General features: G+C 40.2%; 2 protein-coding genes and 1 long non-coding RNA gene across 6 annotated transcripts in view; 1 reads left to right on the forward strand and 2 right to left on the reverse strand.

The window, feature by feature from the left end:
- The window catches only part of si:dkeyp-19e1.3 (uncharacterized), a 106,767-nt gene extending 98,142 nt beyond the window's left edge, over positions 1–8,625 (reverse strand). For 2 of the 3 annotated variants that reach the window (XR_016486897.1, XM_021564121.3), the window contains exon 1: positions 8,248–8,625. The gene's annotated coding sequence lies outside the window, so the exon portion shown is untranslated. The remainder of the gene's footprint in view (positions 1–8,247) is intronic. The other variant, XM_090201079.1, reaches the window with a different exon arrangement.
- Positions 1–18,229, reverse strand: part of LOC149985120 (uncharacterized) — a 414,522-nt gene that overhangs the window by 359,294 nt on the left and 36,999 nt on the right. The gene's annotated exons all lie outside the window — the stretch shown is intronic.
- Positions 12,541–18,229, forward strand: part of cpt1ab (carnitine palmitoyltransferase 1Ab (liver)) — a 75,364-nt gene continuing 69,675 nt past the window's right edge. For both annotated transcript variants that reach the window (XM_036933595.2, XM_036933608.2), the window contains exon 1: positions 12,541–13,092. The gene's annotated coding sequence lies outside the window, so the exon portion shown is untranslated. The remainder of the gene's footprint in view (positions 13,093–18,229) is intronic.

Consider the following 18,229-nt stretch of genomic DNA (forward strand, 5'->3'; position numbering starts at 1 on the left):
TGTCCATTATTTATTTATTTTCTCTCTCTCTCACACACACACACACACACACAACTGCCTCAGACAGGAGACAGCTCATATTAGCCCAGTCTGAAGGCCCTCCCTTTTCCATAAGGGTACTCCAGTGAGATGCCTTTAGTGAAGTAGAAGCGCCACAGGCAAGACATGACATACAGGCCGGTTAGTGGCCTACTTCTCGAGACGGAAGCATCTACGGTGAGTGTGTGATGTGTGTACATGTGTTAAGAGGAGGCTGGTATGAGCAGGATGCTGGCTTACATCCGTACAATCCCACTTATTTAATTAACAAGGCAGATGCACTTGCTCAATTACACCCATTACACCCACAACAAAACAAATGTATATAAAAAAAAGTTTATGATAGAATGTAGGATGACAAAATGGTTTATTTTTTGGTACGTCTAGGGCTGCTATTCCACTTGATTCAGCCCTCCCCACCACCTTTGTCAAATGCTAAAGGAAGTAAGCCCATTCACCAACCACTCAAAAAAACACATCCGTTTCCTGTGCTGGTCTTCAGCTCAGGTTCAACAGAATGAAAACAAGCAGAGTGTGGCTAATAATAGCAGAGATACTCTTGACTCACAGTCAGTCACACACAATGACAAGAACCAAGGCCATTTATAGACAACCGAAGATCACTCACAAAGTTTGGCTTTCAGTTTATTTTTACCAATATCTTTGTTATTAGCACTAGTCTTGCTAGCTGTAGCCTACAGTACAGTCCATTGATGGATTGGAATCGTTGACGTTGGTAGGGTAAAGAGCTAATTTCAAACCAGTGTGTTGTAAACAACGTTTGCCGATTCCACTATTGTTGCTCAGGCTGTTTGCCTTCAAAATAAAAGTCACTCATTGAAACTGATGAACGGATAAAAATAGTGGAATCATGCCACAATTGGACCAGATAATGATAAACAAAGTTGAAATGTTATATAATTTCAACAAAAATTTGACCTCACCCAAAAAATATTTTGAAATCAGATTTGCATTGGGGGCATAGCCTACTTATTTATATGCACTGTAAAGCCTAACCTATGGATTGTGCACCCATGAAATGGGCTTTCAGCCTACTCAGTGACATCCACAAAACACAACTATGTAGAGTTTAATATATTAGAGTCTTAGCTCTTATTGCAGGACTTTGATGGTGGAACTCACCTCCCTACTTTTGAATTTTCTATATCAGAAACACTGCCTAAGCCTGATGGGTTAAACCGGTGTATTACCTTCACTTGGACTGGCGGTGTGTGTAAAGCCTGCCTTACAAAGTTATTGGCGCCGAAACCTCCACAGTATGTACAATGCGGTAACAATCTGGGCAGTTGCCTTGGGCCGTTACTCTTCTCTATTTTTAACCTTAATTTGCCAAGTCTTACAAAAAGTTAAAATGCCTACATATGCTGTAGGTCTGTCCCCTACAAAAAAATCTCTTGGTCGACCGAAAGTCTGTTCTTCTCTCTTCTTTCTCATATATAGACAGACACACGCCACATGTTTTAATAAAATAAACTATATGCATTGAGCTTGTCTGATGCTTTAAGCTTAAGGTTTAATAAAATAAGACATGCCTCAAGAGGGAGCAAGAGATCTAGATAACCAGAAGGGAAAAGAACATAACCGGATGCAGCTATTCTCCTGCAGTTTCTGCCATTACTCTCCTGAAGTTGGCTACACGAGGAGTCAGCATCCTTTCTAATGTGGAATGCCAATTTATCTTCATTTCTACAGATCTGCGTGCCAGTTATGGTTTTCATAAACAAATTAATTTAGAATGTCTATCACCAACTAAGTATTATATTGCCATTGCCAACTATGTAAAAATAGCCCACAAAGCCAACAAATAAAAACATTGCACCTGGCAGATACAGAATATCCTGCATAAAAAATGTTTTTAAATGATATATATACACATCATATGAATCACATTGGCTACACATGGCCTGTCTGCAACAAACTTGAAACATTGTATTAACTATTAACTTGGGTTTAGCCTGAAGTGTGTGTTAGCAAACTTGCAACATTGTATAAACTATTAAGGGTCCTCAGTTTCCCGTGCCAGTGAGCTCAGGACAAACACTGCTGTAGGCTATATGAGTAAGGGATAAGAAGCAGTGTTGGACTTGGGCAAGAGCTCAGCACCTCAAATGTTCTACTGCTTGAGCTCCTGTTCTGCTTATAGAATATTCGCTCAAAAGTATTGTGGAACTCCTGCACCTAAATATAAAACAGTACCCAAAATGATAAAAAAGTAAATCAGTTAGGCCTATTTTATGACGTTTCCACTTGATCAGAGCATGACATTTTTCCCTTTCACACAGAGGTTATCGAAAGTGAGAGAGCTGAAAAAACTTTTCAAATACATTGAGGAACTATTCAAATTCTCAATGGGTGTAAAAACAGACTTAGTTTGCTTGCTGGCAATGAGAACGAGAAGACTGGAATAATAATATTGAATGCATTAAAATAAGTTACCATAATCTAAGTAATGAATATTGTAGATTAGAAATTATAGTAATTAACTGTAAATGTCCTACTTGTGATATGTAATGGGGTATTGATATACAGTGCCTTTGGAAAATATTCAGACCCCTTGACATTTTCCACATTGTTACATTAGCATTATTCTAAAATGGATTAACAAAAAAATCCTCAGCAATGTACACACAATACCCAATAATGACCAAGTGAAAAAAACAGGTTACCATTTTTTTGCAAATATATTAAAAACAAAGAAATACCTTAATTCAGACCCTTTGTATTCAGTATTCAGAACCTTTGGTATGAGACTCGAAATTGAGCTCAGGTGCATCCTGTTTCCATGCTTGAGACATTTCTGCAACTTGATTGGAGTCCACCTGTGGTAAATTCAATTGATTGGACATGATTTGGAAAAGTACACACACTTGTCTATATAAAGGTCCCACAATTGACAGAGCAGGTCGGAGCCAAACCAAACCATGAGGTCGAAGGAATTGTCCGTAGTGCTCCGAGACAGCATTAAACATCCCCAACAATACAGTGGCCTCCATCATTCTTAAATAGATGGAAGTTTGGAACCACCAAGACTATTCCTAGAGCTGGCCGCCCGGCCAAACTGAGCAATCGGGGGAGAATGGCCTTGGTCAGGGAGGTGACCAAGAACCCGATGGTCATTCTGACAGAGCTCTAGAGTTCTTCTGTGGAGATGGGAACATTCCAGAAGGACACTCATCTTCTGCAGCACTCCATCAATCGGGCCTTTATTCTAGAGTGACCAGACGGGAAAAGCCTGCTTGGAGTTTGCCAAAAGGCACCTAAAGACTCAGACCTACTCTGATTTGATGAAACCAAGATTGAACTCTTTGGCCAGAATGCCAAGTGTTATGTTTGGAGGAAACCTGGCACCATCCCTACAGTGAAGCATGGTGGTGGCAGCATCATGCTGTGGGGATGTTTTTCAGCAGCAGGGACTGGGAGATTTGTCAGGATCAAGGGAAGGATGAACAGAGCAAAGAGCCTTGATGAAAACCTGCTCCAGAACCTCAGACTGGGGTGAAGGTTCACCTTCCAACAGGACAACGACCCTAAGTACAGCCAAGAAAATGCAGGAGTGGCTTCGGGACAAGTCTCTAATTGTCCTCGAGTTTCCCAGCCAGAGCCCGGACTTGAACCCGATCGATAATCTCTGGAGAGACCTGAAAATAGCTGTGCAATAAACACTACCCATCCAACCTGACAGAGCTGGAGAGGATCTGCAGAGAAGAATGGGAGAAGCTTGCCAAGCTTGTAGCGTCATACCCAAAAAGACTTGATGCAGTAAGCACTGCCAAAGGTACTTCAACCAAGTACTGAGTAAAGGGTCTGAATACTTATGTAAATGTGATATTTCAATTATTATTTTGTTAACCCTGTTTTTGCTATGTCATTGTGTGGTAGTGTATGTCGATTGATGAGGGGAAAAACAAATCGAATCAATTTTTGAATAAGGCTGTAACGTAACAAAATGTGGAAAAGGGCAAGGGGTCTGAATACTTTCCCGGAGACACTGAACACTAACAATCAAACAAAATATTCACACAATGAAGTCACGAAACAATGAATGTGCACCAATTGGCGTGAGAGAGCGCATTCTGGAGAGAGAAGTGCATGGTCAATCCGACGTCTGCATTGGCCATGCAGCATTTATGGTAACATGGGCTCAGTAGAAGTCAGGGCATTCATACCTCTTGGCTTCACAGAGAAGTGCAGAGCTCTCAAGGAAGTGAGTTTGTATTGATACAGGATGTACCGCCCCCACCTACCGTCAACAAATCATGTCAATGTGGAGGTATACAGAGCCCCCCGCATTGTTACAACTGTTGGGAGGCGCATGGCGATACGGTATGGAGCTCGATTTAGTTTCTGCATGCCTCTAGAGGCTCCACAATCTCCATATGGCGCCTTCAACCACATTTTCAGATTAAACATAAATTGGCTTTTAGTCTAGGCCTCCGCAATGGATTAGTTCACTGAGATGGGCGCAAATATATATGCTACTGCTCGACTAAAACAATCTCGGTCGACCAACAGTCCAACGACCAAACAATCGATCAGTCGACTAACTGGGGTCAGCCCAAGCATGCTGATGATTGCACACTACACACTAGCATCTAGCCAATGAGCTCACTGAGACTCATAGAAAGGAATTAGTCAGTGTCCGAATGGGTAATTAACAATAAACTGGTCTTAAATATATCTAAAACCAAAAGCACTGTAATTGGTTCAAAGCATTCTTTGACCTAGACCTCAACTGGAGTTATGCATAAAGGGTATTACCATTGAACAAGTTGACCTCCTAGGAGTAACAGATTGTCAATATGGCTTGACTATAACTGACTAAGTTCTCGTGAAGATGGGGAGAGGCATGTCTTATACAAATATGTTCTGCATTTGACACAAAGACCAACTGTACTAGTTGTTCAGGCTCTGATCTTGTTCCATCTTGATTACTGTCCGGTTAAATGTCAAGAGAAGCAAAGAAAGACCTAGCAAAGCTGCAGCTGGCTCAAAACAAAGCAGCACGCATTGCCCTTAACAGCACACACAAAACATCAACAAATGTACTACCTCTAGTCTTTTTAAGAGACATTTGCGAGTTGAAAATGCCTAACCACTTGTATATTTAATTTACATACGTCAGACAAACAGTTGAAGTTGAAAGTTTAGATACACTTAGGTTGGAGTCATTAATTCAAACTCGTTTTTCAACTACTCCACAAATTTCTTGTTAAACTATAGTTTTGGCACGTCGGTTAAGACATTATTTTGTGCGTGACAAGCAATTTTCCCAACAATTGTTTACAGACAGATTACTTCACTTATAATTCACCGTATCACAATTCCAGTGGGTCAGAAGTGTACAAACACTAAGTTGACTGTGCCTTTAAACAGCTTGGAAAATTCCAGAAAATATCATGGCTTTAGAAGCTTCTGATAAGCTAATTAACATAATTTGAGTCAATTGGAGGTGTACCTGTGGATGTATTTCATGGCCTACTTTCAAAGTGCCTCTTTGCTTGACATCATTGGAAAATCAAAAGAAATCAGCCAAGACCTCAGAAAAACAATTGTAGACCTCCACAAGTCTGGTTCATCCTTGGGAGCAATTTCCAAATGCCTGAAGGTACCACGTTCATCTGTGCAAATAGTACGCAAGTATAAACACCATGGGACCACGCAGCCAACATACCGCTCAGGAAGGAGACGCATTCTGTCTCCTAGAGATGAATGTACTTTGGTGCAAAAAGTGCAAATCAATCCCAGAACAACAGCAAAGGACCTTGTGAAGATGCTGGAGGATACAGGTACAAACGTATCTATATCTAGTAAAACGAGTCCTATATCAACATAACCTGAAAGGTCGCTCAGCAAGGAAAAAGCCACTGCTCCAAAATCGCCATAAAAAAGCCAGACTACTGCACATGGGGACAAAGACCGTACTTTTTGGAGAAATGTCCTCTGATCTGACGAAACAAAAATAGTACCGTTTGTCCATAACAACCATCGTTATATTTGGAGGGAAAAGGGGGAGGTTTGCAAGCCGAAGAACACCATCCCAACTGTGAAGTATGGGGGTGGCATCACCATGTTGTGGGGGTGCTTTGCTGCAGGAGGGACTGGTGCATTTCAGAAAATACATGGCATCATAAGGAAAGAAAATTATGTGGATATATTGAAGTGTAACAGTTTAACTCTAGTCCGTCCCCTCGCCCCTACCCGGGCTCAAACCAGGGACCCTCTGCACACATCAACAACTGACACCCACGAAGCATCGCTACCCATCGCTCCTCAAAAGCTGCGGCCCTTGCAGAGCAAGGGGAACCACTACTTCAAGGTCTCAAAGAGAGTGACGTCACTGATTGAAACGCGATTAGCGTGCACCACCGCTAACTAGCTAGCCATTTCATATCAGTTACAGAAGCAACATCAAGACATCAGTCAAGAAGTTAAAACTTGGTCGCAAATGGGTCTTCCAAATGGACAATGACCCTAAACACACTTCCAAAGTTGTGGCAAAATGGCTTAAGGACAACAAAGTCCAGGTATTGGAGTGGCCATCACGAAGCCCTCACCTCAATCCTATAGGAAATGTGCGGGCAGAACTGAAAAAGTGTGTGCGAGCAAGGAGGCCTACAAACCAGACTCAGTTACATCAGCTCTGTCAGGAGGAATGGGCCAAAATTCACCCAACGTATTGTGGGATGCTTGTGGAAGGCTGCCCGAAACGTTTGACCCAAGTTAAACAATTTAAAGGCAATGCTACCAAATACTAATTGAGTGTATGTAAACTTCTGACCGACTGGGAATGTGCTTAAAGAAATAAAAGATTATATAAATCACTTGCTCTATTATTATTCTGACATTTCACATTCTTAAAATAGAGTGGTGATCCTAACTGACCTAAAACAGGGGATTTTTATTCTGATTAAATGCCAGGAATTGTAAAAAAAAAAAAAAAACTGAGTTTAAATGTATTTGGCTATGGTGTATGTAAACATCCGACTTCAACTGTATATACCCCACCAGACATGCCAAGCAAGATGGGTTTCTTCACTGTACCCAAACCAAAAAACTGATTTCATGCGTTGCTCAGTTACATATAGAGCCATGTCATCGTGATGTTACTCAGGTAAAAAGCAAGTATAGCTTTATAAAACATATTGTATCACAAGCGCCTCCTCTTTCTAAAGTTAAAATGTTACTGTATAAGAATCTGTTCATATGAAGTGTAAATAGTATGTTGTCTCTTGGTGTCTTTCCAATAACTTATTGGCAATTTAAAATTATGCATTTTCTAAGATGTTAATTTTGTTGATGTCCTTGTCTATAACTGTTCTGTACTTTATCATGTACGGTATTTGTACTGTGGACCCAAGGAAAAGTAACTACATTAAACCAACTTCGTGAAGCCGAGAACGGGCATTGCGGAATCTAAGCTACATTGGTTCGCCCAAGGTCAATACTAAAACAAGGATTACTTAACGCCCACCTTGTACCTATGTTTGTCCTTTGTAGTTGCATGCCTTTTGTTTGCTCAAATCCGTACTTTTTCAATAAACGTTAATCAAATACAACCACGACTGCATGCGCATTGATGTAGCACTAAAATGGCAACTCAGCGCAAATACGCATGTGGCAATGTAATCTCAAAAAGGAAACAGGAGGTGGTAGTACTTGATTAACGTTTATTGAAAAATTATGATTTTCAGCAAACAAAAAAATGTTCGCAAATACAGAGGACAAACATAGGTACAAGGTGGGCGTTTCATAATTTAAATGTTTTTAAGTATTGTCCTTGACGAAGTTTATCCTAGTCGGAGCTGGATTCCACAAAGCCTGGTAACGTTATCGGCTCCACGTAGTTGGTAAAATTCATCAGAAACTTCCTTCACTCCATCCAGTCCGATAACTAGCAACGTGTTGTGTCATCAAGACAAGACAATCAAAAGAGCTTAGATGGAGGAGAAACCACAGCTAGCATGTTCTGCTCCAAAAAGAAAACACTTCCTCAGTGACAAACAACGCGTTTGTTCTTTACATATCAACTCTAGCGCGACATAAATTAGATTGCTAGCTAGCCTCAGTACATTAGTTATGTCATTTTACTATCCACAATGCGAACACTCATAGCATCATTGTCACAAAGCAGCAGCAGCGAGCTAACGTTAGCTAGCTAACAAACTCGATCAAACACAAATACCGTACTTTTTTAGGGTGAGTCTCCTGCGCTGTCCAGTCGGTAAGAGAATCCTCTCTTCTCATTCTTTACTCGCTCATAAACTGTCGAGCCGAGGTAGCTGTCACCCAGACAACTGCGATAGTTTGTTGAGTGCCCAGACGACTGCTGCTGTTCTCCCTCCCTCTCGTTCGAAAGATGCATTGCCACGAGCTTGCAGCTGTCTGGGTGCCAGCAGTGACAGAATGGAGCACGCGCAGCAGCGGCAGGAAGCGCGCACACGACAAGGTGTTTTAGGAAAGATAAAATATGTGAAAGGTGTTGTCATCCAGGTTACTTCCAACGGTATCATAATTACTGAGGTGGATAAAATAGTACATGGTTAATGGTATTCACAAAATGCGCACGATAGAGCAATGATACATGTGACGAGCGCGGGGTGGTATAGCTCCAAAATATGAATTCCAATATGTCTTAATTCAATTCAAATGAGAACGTCCTTAAATCCGTAGAAAGCGAAGGTAAGACATGTGCAAACATATAGCCTATACATCAATCACAATCTTTGAAATCTGAATAGGTCTGAAAAGCTTGTGCAACAGTTTCTGGTATTGTTACGTCCTCTACCGGGCGATTGGGTGCATGGTCACTTCTAAAACATTAAATCCTCTAATATTTTGTCAAGACCAGCATCCACCACTAGAGGAAGATGAGTGACAAGCCCAACCTTGTACAAACGAAAGAGAAAGAGGCATTACAATACAAGCGCTTTGACACACACAGCTGGGAAAAATATTACCCTACCAAATAATCATACTAAGTTAAACCAAGTAGCAGATAGAACCAGAGTCTCCTCTTCTCTGTAACTGATGGTGGTGAAGGTAACCCTTTGTCCCCCAGACAGGAACCGTTACTCCCGACCATGTGACCTGTCTAGGACATTCTACTGTTTTCTCAGGGGACCTAAAATCATTCAGCTTTATTTCTGGGCTAGTAATAAAAGTGAAAGTGAGAATCAGTGTGTATAAAATACAACAATTTCTAGTTATGGGTGAGACTAGATAGAGACTAGATATAAACTGGTATATGTTATTATAGCAACGTGTCGCATCTTGCATTGTCAGCCAAATTAACTTGAACGAATGACGCCAATTCATCATCTGTGATTGCAGTCATAAACCTAAAAGCTTTAACAAGAGCAAGGTATTGTTTTTCATTTGAAAACAGCATAACATTTACTAAAAGCAGAATATTTCAGTCATAGTTGGATGTTGAGTTAAGGTCGCTACATTACCCCCTTCCTTCGGTAGAACGTGTCCCCAAACTGGTCTATACCACGTCCTCACACCTCTCAGATGGCCTCACAGACACCATCCCACTTCTGACACCAATGAAGTGAATTCAGGGGGTAGCCTGACCGAGACTCAAACCCAGGTCCAGCAGTTGTCAAGCCAACACCTTAGCCGTTATGCCAAGGTCACTGGGTGTTGAGTTAAGGTTGCTACACAATTATCAATCCAGCCTCAACTGCACCATCACTCGATACCTTTCTATCCCACTTCACTTACTCTACTACGTACACACTTCATTACCTCACCCCCATTTTTTTGTTGACAATGACTCCACAGATGCTGGACAGTTGAAAACACATCTCTACTGTAGTCTTCATGGGAAAAGGGCCACATCATTTATAACTGTAACTAGGTCACTCAGGAACATTCAAAGTTGTCTTGGTAACCAACTCCAGTGTATATTTGGCCTTGTGTTTTAGGTTATTGTCCTGCTGAGAGGTGAATTTGTCTCCCAGTGTCTGTTGGAAAGCAGACTGAACCAGGCTTTCCTCTAGGATTTTGCCTGTGCTTAGCTCTATTCCATTTATTTTTATACCACTGAGCCTCATGGTGAAATCCCTGATCAGTTTCTTTCCTCTCCGGCAACCGGGTTAGGAAGGGTGCCTGTATCTTTGTAGTAACTGGGTGTATTGATACAACATCCAAAGTGCAATTAACACTCGGAGCGCCAGAATTCCATGGCTACTAGAATGGCCATGACGGTCAGTCTGACTGTTTATATTTCAATTGTAAATATTCCATAATATATAATAAAATAGTAAATTAATGCATTTGTTATGTTAAAATATGTGATAAGAAACCTTAGGACACAAAATGTAAATTGTAATCAGTCAGACATTTTATTGATTGATTCAGATGCGCATAGACTGTAAATAATAAAATAAGACAATTTTATATTTTCTGACCGTAAGAATTTTTTAACATTTTTATTCCGATTATTTTGTTTTGTTGTTTTAATGGTTTAAAAAAACAAAAATGAAACATGGAACAAAACCGTTTCATGTCATTGTAACAACTCAAATGTCAAATGAAATACAAAGACAACAACCCACCAGGCCTACAGGTGTTGGCGGTCTGGGCGCTGTGGGGGTGGCACAGGCGCAGATGGCAATGGTTGTGGATTCGGCACTGTTGAAATGATAATAGCCAAAATAGTTTATTTCATTTAATGAAATACAATGTGAAGCAGGGCTAATCTTCCGTTCATACACAACAATAGCAATATTGCAAAACATCATAATTGGCTTGCATACACGATACGTGCCCAAAGACATTATTTTGCAAGGGAGCATCTCTGTATCACTGTCAGAGTCAGGGTCATCGGAAGAGCTCTCGCACACCCATGAGACATCCCTCCCTGCATCAGATGCAATGCCTCCACCAGATATTCAAATCAAGTCAAAATGTATTTGTCACATGCGCCAAATACAACAGGTATATACAATTTCACCTTACAGTGAAATGCTTACTTACAAGCCCTTAATCAAAAATGCAGTTTAAGAAAAATACACACAAAAAAATAAAAAATAAAAATAACAAATAATTAGGAGCAGTAGTAAAATATCAACAGCGAGGCTAAATACAGGGGGTACCGGTACAGAGTCAATGTGCGGGGCACCGGTTAGTCGAGGTAATTGAGGTAATATGTACATGTAGGTAGAGTTATTAAAGTGACTATACATAGATGATAACAACAGAGACTAGCAGCAGTGTAAAATAGGGGGGGTGAGTCAATGCAAATAGTCTGTGTAGCCATTTGATTAGATGTTCAGTAGTCTTATGGCTTAGGGGGTAGAAGCTGTTTAGAAGCCTCTTGGACCTAGACTTGGCGCTCCGGTACCGCTTGCCATGCGAAGCGGAGAGAACAGTCTATGACTAGAGTGGCTGGAGTCTTTGACAATTTTTAGGACCTTCCTCTGACACCGCATGGTATAGAGGTCCTGGATGGCCGGAAGCTTGGTCCCAGTGATGTACTAGGCCGTATGCACTACCCTCTGTTTGCCATACCAGGCAGTGATGCAACTTGATGGTGTAGCTGTAGAACCTTTTGAGGATCTGTGGACTCATGCCAAATATTTTCAGTCTCCTGAGGGGGAATAGGTTTTGTGGTGTCTTCTTCAAGACTCTCTTGGAGCAACCTGGTGACCTAGAGGCCGGATTGGGATTATACGTGACAATCATGGAAAAGAAAAGACCTGTCTATTTGTGAAGAAAATTTACTCATAGGCCTAGAAACATGTTTTTTAAATTATATGAGCAAAAAATATTCAATTTTATTTGGAATGGCAAGCCAAATTAAACAGGCCTATTAATATAATGAATATTAATTCGGAGGGCAGAAATTTTCAATATTAAAGCATTAGACATCTCACTAACGGCTTTAGTCATACAAAAGTACATTTAAATCTGAGCTGGTTCTTTAGCAGATTAGTAAAAATGTCTCACCCCATGGTCAATAATGGCCTTTTTCCCTTTATTCAGATTACAAGCTCTCACTTTCAGTTATTTCGTTATCCAAAATATCTTCTTTTTTTTTTAAACAAGCCATAGAAAGTTGGTTGAAATTTCAGTTTAATCCACCAGAAAAGACCGAACAAATATTACAACAAATATTATGGTTAAACTCAAATATACTAATTGATAAAAAATATTTTAAAAAGTACTATCTTTGTAAATACTTTAATAAATAGGACCGGTGGAGTTATGTCACACATGCAGCTAACAAAAATATATGGAAATGTCTGCTCTGCCCAAAATGGCAACCAACTAATTGCAGCATTACCGCAAAAATAGAAGAGGAAGTGGAAGGGGGAGAAGTAAGGAACTTGTCTGTCGGCCCTGTATTAAAGAAAATTGTGGTGAGTAAAATAGTATACTAGTTTCATGTAAGGACCAGAAAATCCCAGCTGTGCCAAATAGATAGCCAAATAGTTGGGAAGAGATTTTCGATGCACCGATTCCATGGCACATGTTTATGAACTGAACTGACCGCTACGCCACTCGGGAGCCCTTGATGACAGCTTTGATGCCTAGCAATCAACAAATGTACATTGTTTAAAGCACACTTATGCCTCAGTCACAAATGACAGCTCCAATAAGCACTTCATGGTGAACGACGTGAACGAAAGGCTTGTAGAATCATGACTCTTTCGAGTTTTCAGTTAATCGTTCGCTGATAAGGGGTCCTGCGTGCTCTGGACATTACTGACTCAAATGAACGAAATGAGTCGAAACATTCGTTGACTCTTGACTGAACGAGTCGAAAAGATCCGAGTCAGTAAAAAGAGTCGAACTTCCCATCAATTGTGTCCGTTTGGCCTCTCCAAAGAAGAAGAAAAAGAAGAGCTAATGTGACGTTTCAAACTGGGCGGTCTCTGCAGGTCCTCACTTTCCATTCATACGGCGCCTTGCAACTGTCAACGCCGAGGGAGGTCTAACCAAGCCTCACAACCTTGGACACGTTCAAAGAAAGTCCTCTTTTACATTTTGCGTTGCTAATATACACGTTTGGAGAAAGGGCTGGTGAGTAAAATCATTCTTTGTTTGGGTCTGTTTTGTTTTGTTCGATTATAGCAGTTTTCGAAGTGTGGCTGCAGTCAAACAATAAAGTCAAAATTGGCTATATCGTTAAAAATTTTTATTTTTGGTCTTAATGTAAGGTTGGGGTTAGGCATAACTTTAGCAGTGTGGTTAAGAGAAACTGTAGAAATAGGCGGGGTTTAGTCATTATTATGACTTTGTGGCTGTGGTAACTAGTGACGACCCCGGTACGGGGGAATCTCTGACGTTACATTTTGTATTCAGTCTTCAGCGTAGTGAAATGGTCATACAAAAATATTGTACTACTATGATGCGTTTGTAAAGAAGACAATCGCCTATAGACCTAAATTCGCAATGAGCCATAGGTGTTTATGAAACTGAAGTGTTTATAAACCAAGTTTAAGTTAAATACTTAGATCTAGTATTTTGACCTTTGTTTGCACTTACTCCTGTGTCATAACTACCATATATGACACTTGAATAAAAACCATGTTGTTTGTGGATGTGTTCACGCAGGGCTCATCTGCGAAAGAGACCATGGTCTCATTATGACTCCTTAGAAATGTTAAACAAATAAATATATATTTGTTTGACTATCTCTCCAATGTAAGGAATCTGTGTTGAAAAGACACTATTTGGATATAAATACAGTAGGCCTTACCATTCATGTAATGGCATTTTGACAGCAAGAGGACACAATCTTGTTTCACAACAAAACCAGCAGGTTTCCTATCAATGAATCGCTGAACTGTTGTTGGGATCATTACACTGCTATTGGGCAGGAGTCCAAATAAGAGGTCATTCATTCTCTAACAGTCTCATTGGCAAATACTTTATTATTCCCCAAGTTTGTTTACTTTTTTATCTGCAAGGCTATTGTCTAAACGTTGCTACAATGTCAAAGGGGACACCTGCCCTCTGTACACATGTAACCTCCAAATAGAGCAGAGGAAGGTCAGAGAGAGTACAGTACAGGTGTGTGTCCTTTGAGGGCCTTATGCAAGGCATTGATCAATCATTAGGCACTGCATTAGATTATCTAGCTTTATACCTTCTTACATTGACTAAAGTGAATTTAGGTTGACTCAGAAACACTGAATTATAGCCTATTCCAATCATAGGGAAATGCTGACCCCATTTTACACCAAGTGGCCTGTAATTCAACCCCAGAGAAACATATCCAATAATATTTCCCATGTAAGGTATTTTAAGATACAAATGTGTATTATGTGCGTGAATGAGTAAAAGAAGAAACCTATAGCTCATGATGAGAACATATTTTTCTTTCGTTTTAGTTTAAACAAACAAGATTGCGATTATATTTGAATGGATCCCGTTTTTATGCAGTTATTCAGTCACATAATACTATTTACTTTATTATCGTGGCTTATTACACGTTCACCCAAGTATAATAATAAACAACGTAGCCTATTATCGCAGAGTATGATGGCTATAATGTTGCGAGTTATTCGTTGCGAGTTTGCCTAGAATTCGAGCGCTACAGCTCTACGACCTTTCCCCCAGTTTCCAGTAGCACAGTCATGTGATCACGGGAACCCATCTGGGGGAAGGGAAAGTGGCTGGTGAAACACAAGCTGAATGGAAACACAACTGCGTCGTTGCAGGCTGCCTTAGGTACCCAGAAATATGTCCTTCATAAGCTGACTACACCGTCAATGCGCGCATGATGATTTTGTCCATCCACACCAGAGACGATCATGACACGCAGGTTAAAATATCGAAACCAACTGTGAACCAACGATACTAATTTGGGGGCATACCGAAACACACATTTAACATTAATGGCCATTAAGATAGCTTGCTTTTTCTAGCCACTTTGTCCTGGGAGATGAACTGAGCTGACACGGTAAAAAATCAGTCGTTCTGCCCATGAACAAGGCAGTTAACCCACTGTTCCCCGGTCGGCCGTCATTGTAAATAAGAATTTGTTCGTAACGGACTTGCCTAGTTAAATAAAGCTTGAATAAAAAATAATAATGAAAAATAAAAAATGAACACAGTACCAGTCAACATTTGGACACACCTACTCATTCCAGGGTTTTAATTGATTTGTATTATTTGCTACATTGTAGAATAATAATGAAGACATCTAAACTATGAAATAACACATGTAGTAAACCAAAAAAGTGTTAAACAAATAAAAATATATTTGAGATTTGAGATTCTTCAAGGTAGCCAACCTTTGTCTTGATTGACAGCTTTGTACACTCTTGGCATTTTCTCAACCAGCTTTGTGAGATAGTCACCTGGAATGCATTTCAATTAACAGGTGTGCCTTGTTAAAAGTTAATTTGTGGAATTTATTTCCTTCTTAATGTGTTTGAGCCAATCAGTTGTGTTGTGACAAGGAAGGGGTGGTATACAGAAGATAGCCCGATTTGTTGAAAGGCCAAGTCCACATAATGGCAAGAACAGCTCAAATATGCATGCCAGTCCATTATTACTTTACGGCATGAAGGTTAGTCAATCCGTAAAATGTCAAGAACTTTGAATACTTCTTCAAGTGCAGTCGAAAAAACCATCAAGCACTATGATGAAACTGGCTCTCATGAGGATCGCCACAGGAAAGGAAGACACAGAGTAGGTGAGTGGATGATCTCCGCATGTGTATTTCCCACTGTGAGGCATGGAGGAGGAGGTTTGATGGTGTGGGGGTGCTTTGCTGGTGACACTGTCTGTAATTTATTTAGAATTCAAGGCATACCACAGCATCCTGCAGCAATACGCCCATCCCATCTGCTTTGAGCTTAGTGGGACTATCATTTGTTTTTCAACAGGACAATGACCCAACACACCTCCAGGCTATTTGAGCAAGAATGAGAGATGGATTGATGGAGTGCTACATCAGATGGCCTGGCCTCCACAATCACCTGACCTCAACCCAATTGAGATGGTTTGGGATGAGTTGGACCGCAGAGTGAAGGAAAAGCAGCCAACGTGCTCAGCAAATGTGGGAACTCCTTCAAGACTTTTGGAAAAGCATTCCAGGCGAAGCTGGTTGAGAAAATGCCAAGAGAGCTGTCATCAAGGCAAAGGGTGGCTACTTTGATGAATCTAAAATCTAAAATATATTTTGATTTGTTTAACACTTTCTTGATTATTATATGATTCCATATGTGTTATTTCAGAGTTTTGATGTCTTCACTATTAATTTACAATGTAGAAAATTGTAAAAATAAAGAAAAGCCTTGGATGAGTACTTTTTTTTAGCTGGAGCTTTGTATAATTTTTACACAGAGTCTTACAAAATCGTGTACCTCTACGCCGGCGATTAATCCACAGATAAAAATAAAAACCTACTTAGGTTTTTAGTTAGTTAATTCTTAATAATTGAATCTTTCTTAATTGATATTTTAAGCCTCCAGTGGGTTTGTATCTTCCTGACGAACAATAAGGAGGGGACTTGAAGCGCACGAGCTGCTCAAATAAAACCAACCAAGTTCTATTTTAACGCCTGACTACGCAGACGCTCGTTCAAGCGCGTCAGCGTATGGGTGAAATGATTGAATAACATGTATGTGTACATTTATTTTGCAACCTGGCCGGGGAGGTTTGCATGTCATGCCCATACGCATCGTGATATATTTCATTACACTGTATGAAAAGAGGAGTGCCTGTCTCTTATTTTTGGAGATTGGAAAATATGACATTTTAATTAAAGACATGATAAGTAAATTGTTTCAAGTGATAATAGAACATGTTTTTTTAAGTTACCTTTTCCTCAACTTGTTTCTCTAACTTTAAAGTAGGTTAAGCTAGCTTGCACTGCAGAGCAGCTATATCTATCTAGCTAAAAAAAAGATACCAATGTAGCTAACAACCTCCACCTAAAAATTATTATTAAAAACATTTAATTACCATCACAATAAACTTAACGGGAGGCAACAGTCATATAATATAATTGGCTTAGCAGCCAATGTGTATTATTTAACATTACTATTAAAATAGTACTCACTTATATGAATGGGTAATGGTTTACAAGTTGCTAGCTATTCCATAAAGCCATCACCGAAAGCCACATATTTTCATCTTCTGTGGTTTGGCAACTTCCTGTTCTTCGATGGACTCTGGCTGGACAGAAGATGACGCAAAGTTTGAACAATTTCAAAGTATGCAGTATACGTCTAGCAATGGAGCCTTTAACAGCAAGGAGGCATTGCTATTACAATTATGGGTAATGTGAACAAGGCTTCAGGCGATTTCAACCAGAGAGGAAGAGGCGACGTGAAAGGTTTTACTCCACCCAAATTTGTCCACGAAAATAAACCCAGGCAGTGAGGAATTTTTGTATGGAGGTCAATGAGAGTGTCAAATTTGGTAAACAGAAAATAGCTAATTTGCTATGTGAGGCTTATTTGATTTAATAGAAGTTTCATAATGGATGGGTTGTTACGAATGCACTGATATAAGTGGACATGTGGCATTTAGGCCATTTTGAAAAAAACAACTTCATATCGGAGTTGTCATAAATATAGATAGAGGACTCATTATGGCTTTAAAGCCGCATTCGACAGAATTCACAACACAGACTGACAAGATCAAATAGACAGACGACATTCAATATGGTAGACCAATCTTCTCTCGGCATGTCCAGCCCACTCATTATCTCAGACAATCATGGCTAGTTGAAAGGTTGCTAACTTTTTCTGTGGCTTAACCAACAAAGCTCGTAATTTAATAATTGTATTTGTATTTACAGATAAACATACAAGTTTGTTATTAAGGCACATGAAAGTTCACATGTTCGAGACAAAATGTCTGCATTTTGATTAAAACGATGTCCACGCTTCAATGGGGCAGGAGGATGTGTGTTGTTGTGATTCTGGATGGCTAGATAGCTAGCAACAATGACTAGAAACTGCCATGTGGGGAATTGTAAGTGGCTCGTTTTATCTTATCGTGTTATCTGGGATCCCGAGTGGCCAACGGTCTAAGGCACTGCATCTCAGTGCGAGAGGTGTCACTATAATGCCTGGTACGAATCCAGGCTGTATCACATCTGGCTGGGATTGGGAGTCCCATAGGGCGGCCACAATTGGCCCAGCGTCGTCCGGATTTGGCCAGAGTAGGCCATCATTGTAAATAAGAATTTGTTCTT

The sequence above is a fragment of the Oncorhynchus mykiss genome, chromosome 2, assembly GCF_057628025.1.
Source record: "Oncorhynchus mykiss isolate SJ-2025 chromosome 2, ASM5762802v1, whole genome shotgun sequence".
In the NCBI taxonomy this organism is placed as follows: domain Eukaryota; kingdom Metazoa; phylum Chordata; class Actinopteri; order Salmoniformes; family Salmonidae; genus Oncorhynchus; species Oncorhynchus mykiss.